The sequence below is a fragment of the Danio rerio genome, chromosome 6, assembly GCF_049306965.1.
Source record: "Danio rerio strain Tuebingen ecotype United States chromosome 6, GRCz12tu, whole genome shotgun sequence".
In the NCBI taxonomy this organism is placed as follows: domain Eukaryota; kingdom Metazoa; phylum Chordata; class Actinopteri; order Cypriniformes; family Danionidae; genus Danio; species Danio rerio.
Window position 1 is genome coordinate 8992427 of NC_133181.1, and position 10074 is coordinate 9002500.

The window sequence follows — 10074 nt, forward strand, 5'->3', positions numbered from 1 at the left end:
AATATCCACAGTAATCTGTCCTGGCTAAAGGTCTCTCAGATCACTAGTTAACTAAATGGGGAGCTAATCTCCCATTAAAGCAATGCTGTTGTAAAAAATGATAGCCTAATTAAACCATATTAACAAAAATAACTGTAAGCAAAAGAAAACAGGTGAAAAACAAGCCAATAAGGCCAATAATAATCAGTTTAAAAATGGTTAAAGCGAAAGCAACCGGTGCTGCTTACAAAAAGACAAATCTGAAGCTCTTAAAGACAGCAAGACTGTAGGGTACATGAGCATAACTTTTTAAGTCTATTTGAAAGAGAAGTGATCACATTAGTTGCATTTCCAGGCACGGTTGCTTCGCGCAAGGAAATGGGAGCGCGCACGCGTTTGAAACAGTTGTGCACATCACATCAGCTGTTGGCGGGAGTCATCATCCTCTCATTCAGTGTTCACCTGCTTTCTTTTGCTCACGCAAACACAATTATTTTTGTCAGTCATGTTGCTTCTCGATTCTATCGCATTTGCACGCATATTGGGCCATTATTATTGTCGAATTCTGCTTTTAAGAAAAGTACAATATAAAAATTATTTCAAACCAGGCAAAATGGCTAGTGGGGATTGCTGTATAACTCGCCACAGCTAAAATCTACCCGCATTTGGCAGGTGTTAATGTCATTGACCTTTACTACCAAATTTACCTTTGTGTGTCCCGACACAAATTGATTAAGTCAATAACGAATTTAGGTTGATTGGACATTAAAAAAATCAAGTTTTTCCAAAACAATCTCCAGAATTGTGTTGTTTCAGCTCATTTTAAATAAGCAGTTTGAAGAAGCAGCCAAAATATTTTTTTGGGATGCTTCCTACTGATGATGAATGACAAAACAACCATGCAAAGTTCATAAAAGTGCACAGTGTATAGGCGCACGATGTACATCAGTGTTTGTCAACAATATACTGGACTGTCACGGTTGTGGATCTATCTGCTCTTCATTTGAAGTGTCTGCGTTGTGTGACAGTTCATTATTTATGGTATGTGTTTCTTAGTGTGTGTGCTTCTCTCTCTGTGCTTGTGTGGGACTCGCGTGCCTGTCAGTGGGTGTTTGTTTTCGTGGCATCAGCTGAGCGGTCACATGATCCTTGTTACCGGAACTATTGCGTGTCACCGCTCGGCTGTTAATCAGCGCGCTACAGGTGTAGCGCATTTTTGTGCCTATAAATGTTCAGCGTTCCTGTCTCACTTTGTCAGTTCGTTGTATGCTCACGGTGTTTTGTCTTTTGTCAGGATCCTCTCACTGATTCTCGCTGGTGGTGAGTGGCTCGGTTGCTTCCTCGTTTCACTTTCAGATGCTTCTGGTTCCTTTGATGATGACTGTTTGATTCACTCTGTTGACGAGTGACATGAACTTTCTATCGGCGCTGCCGACCAAGATCGCTACTGTTATTCCTGCTAAAAGACTGTGTACTTCCAGCCACTCACCATTTCCTCTGTCTTTTTCTGTGATCTTCATTAAAACTTTTACTTGCAATTGGGTTCCACGTCCTGATTATTGAGCGTCACAGAACGAACTGACCAACATGGACCCAGCAAGTGCCGCAGAAATTCAGGAGGTGCTTTCACGCAGTGTCGCCAGGATGGATCATCAAGACCAACAGATGAAAATGACCAGCCAAGCCATCCAAGCACTGGTCAATCAAGTTTCGGAGCTGACTACACAAGTCCAACGACTCAGCTCGGGTCTCAGCGCCGGATCCTCCTTACCAGCTCCCTCCGTCGAACCACCAGCCAGCCCGTTGGTCAACGAAACTCCCCGAACCACCGAACCACGACTACCTCCACCACAACCTTATGCAGGTGAACCCCATTTATGTAGAGCCTTTATTGCCAAATGTTCACTTTACATATCTCTTCAACCATCATCTTTTCCCACCGAAGAGAGCAAGGTGGCGTTTTTAATTAATCTATTGACTGGCAAAGCGGCATTATGGGGAACCACGGCGTGGGAGAAGAAACTTCCCTGCTGTCTGTCTTTTAAGTCTTTTTCAGAGGAGCTCAAGACGGTGTTTGATCAGGCTGCTTCGGGGAGGGAGGCATCCAGACGTCTCGCGGAGCTTCGCCAGGAGGATCACAGTGTGGCGGATTACTCCATTGATTTCCGCACCCTGGCGGCTGAGTGTGGCTGGAACAGTGAAGCCCAGTGGGACATGTTCTTTCACGGACTCGCGGACCACATAAAAGACGAAATTTATGCATTGGAGCTGCCCAAGACGTTGGACGGTCTCATCAGTCTGGCTATAAGGGTGGACAACCGTCTGCAGCGCAGAGGCGTTCACAAGGAGTTCCGTCCTCAGGCCTGCTTTCCAGAGGCTACAACCCCCGATCCGGAACCTGAGCCCATGCAGGTGGGAAGATTTCGCCTCTCGTCGGAGGAGAGACGTCGTCGTCGCACAGGGGGACTGTGCATGTACTGTGGGGTTGGTGGTCATTATGCAGCCGTATGTCCAGTCAAGAACAAACCATCCACTGGTAAGAGTTTTTTGGTGGGCGAAATATTGACTGGGAAGGACACTTCAGGTTCCACTTTTCTACCCATTAAATTGGGAGTTAACTCGAACTTTCATTCCTGTGATGCGCTCATCGATTCAGGAGCTGAAGGGAGTTTTATCGATTCTGATCTAGTTAATAAGTTAAAGATTCCTTGTTTTCCTCTTTCTTCACCCATAGCTGTTCATGCACTTAGTGGACTACCTCTTCCTACTATCACGCACATCACGGCCCCTATTAGACTTATTACTTCAGGAAATCATACTGAAACTATTTCCTTTTTTCTCACTAAGACTATTAAGAATCCTGTCATTCTGGGACATCCGTGGTTGGTGTTACACAAGCCACATATTAACTGGGGCCACAACACAGTTTTTTCTTGGAGCGAGAGCTGTCATAAGTCTTGTTTATTGTCTGCGTGTTCCACTGTGTCTTGTTCTGTGTTTCAGGAAGAGCAGGTGGATCTGTCAAACGTGCCCCGTGAGTACCATGACCTGAAGAGAGTGTTCAGTAAGTCCCGGGCTGCTTCTCTACCTCCTCACCGTCCCTATGACTGTGCTATAGACTTATTGCCAGGTACGTCTCCGCCTAAAGGCAAGTTATATTCGCTGTCTGTTCCAGAGAGGGAGGCCATGGAGAAATATATTTCTGATTCTCTAGCAGCCAAGATCATCCGCCCGTCTTCTTCACCGGCGGGGGCGGGATTTTTTTTTGTGAAAAAGAAGGATGGTTCCCTTCGTCCGTGCATAGACTATCGAGGGCTGAACAGCATCACGGTTAAGAATACTTATCCTTTGCCGCTGATGTCTTCAGCCTTCGAGCGTCTGCAGGGGGCGAACTTTTTCACAAAATTAGATCTTCGCAATGCTTATCATTTGGTTCGCATAAGACCCGGGGATGAGTGGAAAACAGCGTTTAACACCCCTAGAGGGCATTTTGAGTATTGCGTTCTGCCCTTCGGCCTTTCCAACGCTCCGGCTGTTTTTCAGGCACTCGTCAATGACGTGTTGAGAGATATGATAGATCAGTTTATTTATGTCTACCTGGATGACATTCTGATTTTTTCCCACTCTCTCCAGGAGCACATTCAACATGTCAGACGAGTGTTGCAGAGGCTGTTAGAGAATGGGCTTTATGTCAAGGCGGAGAAATGCGTTTTTCATGCACAGTCGGTTCAGTTCTTGGGACATATCGTGTCAGTCGAGGGGATGCGCATGGATCCAGAGAAGATTCAGGCTGTGGTAGATTGGCCAACCCCGGATTCCCGTAAGGCCCTGCAGAGGTTTCTGGGTTTTGCCAATTTCTACCGGCGTTTTATCCGCAATTTCAGCCAGCTCGCCACACCTCTGACTTCCTTGACCTCCTCCAAAACGCCGTTCAGGTGGTCCAGTGCAGCCGAGGCTGCCTTCTCCAAACTAAAAGGCTGTTTCGTTTCAGCCCCGATCCTCATTGCCCCTGACCCTTCCCGGCAGTTTGTGGTGGAGGTCGATGCGTCGGAGGTTGGGGTCGGAGCCATCCTGTCCCAGCGTTCCGCCTCGGATGGCAAGGTCCATCCTTGCGCGTATTTTTCTCATCGATTATCTCCTGCAGAAAGAAATTACGACATTGGTAATCGAGAGTTGTTGGCCGTCAAGCTTGCTTTGGAGGAGTGGCGTCACTGGTTAGAAGGCTCGGGGGTGCCTTTTATCGTCTGGACCGATCATAAAAATCTTGAATATATTAGATCCGCTAAAAGATTGAACTCCAGGCAGGCTCGGTGGGCATTATTTTTCGGACGGTTTAATTTTACCATCTCGTACAGACCAGGTTCCAAAAACATCAAACCTGATGCGTTATCACGTCTTTTCGATCCTTCAGATCGCAAATCATCTTCTGATTCTGTACTTCCTCAGAACATCGTCGTAGCTAACATATCTTGGGAGATCGAGTCGAGGGTCCGTGCAGCCCTGGATGGGGTAACGCCCCCGATCGGATGTCCACCGAGTTGTTTGTTTGTGCCAGAGGGATTACGGTCCGACGTCGTCCGGTGGGGTCATTCCTCCAAGGTAGCTTGTCACCCAGGGGTGAGTCGCACATTATTTGTTATCAAACAACGATTTTGGTGGCCAGCTATGGCTCGCGATGTGCGTGATTTTGTTTTGGCTTGCTCTGTCTGTGCGGTTTCCAAGTCTTCCAATCGCCCACCTGCTGGACTCCTCCAACCGCTGTCAGTGCCTTCGAGACCCTGGTCACACATTTCGCTAGATTTTGTTACGGGTCTTCCATCCTCTAATGGTAACACGGTAGTTTTGACCGTGGTGGACCGGTTCTCGAAGGCTGCTCATTTCATCTCTCTGCCCAAATTACCATCAGCCAGAGAGACAGCGGTTGCTGTCATTGATCATGTCTTTCGCATTCATGGCCTCCCGACGGATGTGGTTTCTGACAGGGGGCCTCAGTTTGTCTCTAAATTTTGGAGAGAATTCTGCCGTTTATTGGGGGCCACTGTTAGTCTTTCTTCTGGTTTTCATCCCCAGAGTAACGGCCAGACCGAGAGAGCCAATCAGGATCTTGAGCGCACATTGCGATGTTTGGTCTCGCAGAATCCATCCTCTTGGAGCCAACAACTTTCGTGGGTGGAGTACGCACATAATTCGTTACCAGTGTCTGCCACGGGCCTTTCTCCGTTTCAGTGTAGTCTAGGTTACCAGCCACCAGTTTTTCCTAGTCTGGAATCTGAAGTTGCGGTTCCCTCTGTTCACGCCTTTGTCCAGAGGTGCCGCCGCACTTGGAATAGGGCCAGACAGACCCTCCTCCAAGTGGGGAAGCGCACCAAGGCTAAAGCCGATCGCCACCGGTCTAAGCCTCCCGTTTACGTTGTCGGTCAAAAAGTGTGGCTTTCTACGAAAAACATTCCGCTCCGCACCGTCTGCAATAAGTTAGCTCCTAAATTTATTGGCCCTTTTATTGTCACTAAGATCATTAATCCTGTGGCAATCCGCCTCAAATTACCTCCAGCGTACAGGAGAATTCATCCCGTGTTCCATGTATCCAAAGTAAAGCCCGTTTTTCATACGGCAATTAATCCGCACACACCAGTTCCCCCCCCGCCGCGTCTCGTAAATGGGGAGACTGCTTATTCGGTTAAGCGCATTCTGGACTCTAGACGGAGGGGACGAGGATTTCAGTACTTGGTGGACTGGGAAGGTTACGGTCCGGAGGAGAGAAGTTGGGTTCCGGCCGGGGACATATTGGACCACTCTCTTATCGATGATTACAATCGCCAGGTAGGCTCGTCTGGGGACGCCAGGAGGCGTCCGTAGGGGAGAGGGTAATGTCACGGTTGTGGATCTATCTGCTCTTCATTTGAAGTGTCTGCGTTGTGTGACAGTTCATTATTTATGGTATGTGTTTCTTAGTGTGTGTGCTTCTCTCTCTGTGCTTGTGTGGGACTCGCGTGCCTGTCAGTGGGTGTTTGTTTTCGTGGCATCAGCTGAGCGGTCACATGATCCTTGTTACCGGAACTATTGCGTGTCACCGCTCGGCTGTTAATCAGCGCGCTACAGGTGTAGCGCATTTTTGTGCCTATAAATGTTCAGCGTTCCTGTCTCACTTTGTCAGTTCGTTGTATGCTCACGGTGTTTTGTCTTTTGTCAGGATCCTCTCGCTGATTCTCGCTGGTGGTGAGTGGCTCGGTTGCTTCCTCGTTTCACTTTCAGATGCTTCCGGTTCCTTTGATGATGACTGTTTGATTCACTCTGTTGACGAGTGACATGAACTTTCTATCGGCGCTGCCGACCAAGATCGCTACTGTTATTCCTGCTAAAAGACTGTGTACTTCCAGCCACTCACCATTTCCTCTGTCTTTTTCTGTGATCTTCATTAAAACTTTTACTTGCAATTGGGTTCCACGTCCTGATTATTGAGCGTCACACTGGACTGTAAAAAAAATTAGGTTGCCTTAATTTTTTAAGCTAAATTAAATTAAACATATGAGCCTATTGAACTTGTATTTTGTTAAACTGGCTTAAAACAGCTTGGGTAACTTATAAAGTTAAGATAGAACACGATTAACGTAGTTATTAACTAATTAACAATATTAGACATTGCTACAACGTAATTGTGTTTGTTGGGAAGTTACAATGACTCAAAAACATATGCTGTCAGGACTAATTATATATATATAAATATATATATATATATATATATATATATATATATATATATATATATATATATATATATATATATATATAAATATATATATATAAATATATAAATAAATATATATATATATATATATATATATATATATATATATATATATATATATATATATGTATGTGTGTATATATATATATATATATATATATATATATATATATATATATATATATATATATATATATATAATATATATATATTTATATATATATAATTAGTCCTGACAGCATATGTTTTTGAGTCATTGTAACTTCCCAACAAACACAATTACGTTGTAGCAATGTCTAATATTGTATATATATATCACCAGCTCTGCCCATTTTCTATGTCTCCTTAACCAAACACACCTGGTTATTTATCTCATTAGCAGAGACTGAAAGACCTGTAATGTGTGTGACAAACAAAGAAGACATCCAAAACTTGCAGTGTTGGTTGTCCTATAGGAACATGGTTGAGAAACACTGCTGTATATTGTGTCATTTGTGATACAACTATATAGTATCACTTCTATTGTACTGGGGGTTTGGCTCTTGGGGTCCGAAACTGGATCGCTGACTCACTGAATAGACACAATGGCCAGGATGTAATGCCAAGGGCCTAAACTATGCCATTGATCTTCAGTAACAATTAAAGAGGGCGACGTTCTACTGTTCCATGTAAAAAAAGCTTTTGCTTGTTTAGTGACATCACAGTAACCCGCTGTGTGGTCTGAATACTCCACTGCCATGACTCACCAGCGGGCATTCAAATCAGTAGCCATGGTGACGACGCTTACATGCAGGCACAATGAAAACGTCCAGGCACGAGCGAGATTAGTCATGACCGAGATCTCTCTCACTCTCACACACACACGCAGCATGCTTTACTGACTCTCTAGTTGCCTGTAAATTATTAATTCACTCTTTCTCAGCACAATTAGCGAGGTCTGCATGGGAATGCTCTCACTTATCAATACAACTAGAGAAAAGCTTCCCCCTAGCTTTCAGTCCTCAGTGAGCCACATCCAGCTAACCTTTAAAGTGCACTTAGGCCGTTCTAATGGTTGCTAGTTTTGTTTTGAAAGCCTCTGCCTGCTGTAGTAGGTTTACATCCATCTAAAGTAAAAAAAAAAAAAAATTCTGTGTAATATACGGCATTCTGTAGATGAACAGCTTACCAGAAAAATAGTCAACTTAAAGGAAGTGTTAATAAGACTGTCATGAATGTGAATGTCAACTTATGACAAATGTTATTAAGTTTCATTTGGTCAGTTATGTCATTTTAAATGCAAAGATGACACTGTATATGACATCTTGAGACAAATACATCACAACTGGTGTTATTACAACATTATCAAGACAATGTAACTTGTCATAAATCTGTCATAAACATGATTGTCATTATAATTGTGTCATGCAACTTTTTCATGTCTCATTAAAAGCGTGGTTCCTCTTCAAATTATTTTTAAGAGCGGCATTTATATTCAATGACAATTTAATAGATATTATATAGATATAACATATACTGTTATAAAATTCAAGAAATATATAATGGCTTCACAGCAATCATGTTTATGTTTATGACAAGTTTTGTTGTCTTGGTAATGTCCTCATTGCATTCATTCACAACAAGAATGAAAACAAAAGCTAAGTTTTTTAAATAATACAGAAAAATAAACATAACGTGTAATAAACAAATAAAATACAAATGCGTCTTAAATTCACTATAAAAATGTAGGGTTCCCTTCAAACACAATCCCTTTATGTTGTCCCAACACAAAATGAATAAGTTAACAATGTTTTTTATTATTTTTTTAATTGATTGAATATAAAAAAATTAATTTGTCTCCCAAAGAAACTCAAGAATTTGCAGATACAGCTTCAGACAAACACAATATCTGAAAATAAACAGTTGAAGTCAGAATTTGTAGCCCTCCTGATTTATTCGCCCCCTCTATATTTTTTCCCCAATTTCTGTTTAATGGAAAGAAGATTTTTTTCTACACATTTCTAAACATAATAGTTTGAATAACTCATAACTGGTTCATTTTATCTTTGCAATGATGGCAGTGAACAATATTTTACAAGACATTTTTCAAGATACTATTCAGCTTAAAGTACAATTTAAAGACTAATTAGGTTAATTAGGCAAGTTAAGGTAATTACACAAGTCATTGTATAACGATGGTTTGTTCTGTAGACTATCGAAAAAATATATAACTTAAGGGACTAATAATATTGACCTTAAAATGGTTTTAAAAAATAATTAAAAACTGCTTTTATTCTAGCCGAAATAAAACAAATAAGACTTTTTCCAGAAGAAAAAATATTATTGTAAATCCTGTGAAAAATTCTTTGCTCTGTTAATCATTAATTGGAAAATATTTAACAAATAAAACTCACAGGAGGGCTAATATTTTGACCCTATTCTTCACAACACGGTATTCTTAAGAAGAAAATACATGCTTGCTGACAAAAGACTAGTTTCTGCTAAACCCTGTGATCGGCATTTGTTTACAGTAGTCTGATGACTGGACATTGTTTTGAACTAGGTTTTCTGTTTAAATACAGGGTTACTGACTGCGCTTCAGAAGACAAAGAAACTGCAGTCAAACATGCCAAGCTAAAGAGTTTGTCAGAGAGCTGTAAATGGTTTATGATAACTGGTTTTGTAAATGAAAGACTTCCAGTAAAGACTGACAAAGTTATAGGAACACAAATATAATATCACATAAAGAACATTGAATGTCATAACTGGAATGTGGTATGAATGTGAAATGGTTCCTTTTTCAAAGGTTTCATTATAAACAAAGAGGAACTTTGATAAATTCTTAAGAACAACTTCAAGTGAGATTAATAAGAATAAAAAGCATCTGCAGTGGAAAGTTGTTCAAGTTTTTACTTTCAACTTCAGATGGTTAAATCTATTAAAAGATTTACACTAAATTAGAGACCAGAATTTTTTAAACAAAACTGCAACGTCTCCAATGTCAACGTCATTCCGACATTATATCTGGAAGTGCAGAGCCCCCTGCTGACAGCAAAATATACTAATCATATCTCTGTGAAAAATAAGATAAACTTCACAACCACAGTAGACATTAGTTAAGTCGTTAAAATATATTTTATAAAAATACAAAGGTTTCAGCTTTTAAATAAACATCACAGTATACAGAATTTCAAACAAACCAACAATATTACAAATAATGCAACACCTGACAGACAGATGCACTTGTGGTCAAAAGATTTGTAATGATTTTGACAGAAAAATCACACAATCACACACACACACACACACACACATATATATATATATATATATATATATATATATATATATATATATATATATATATATAT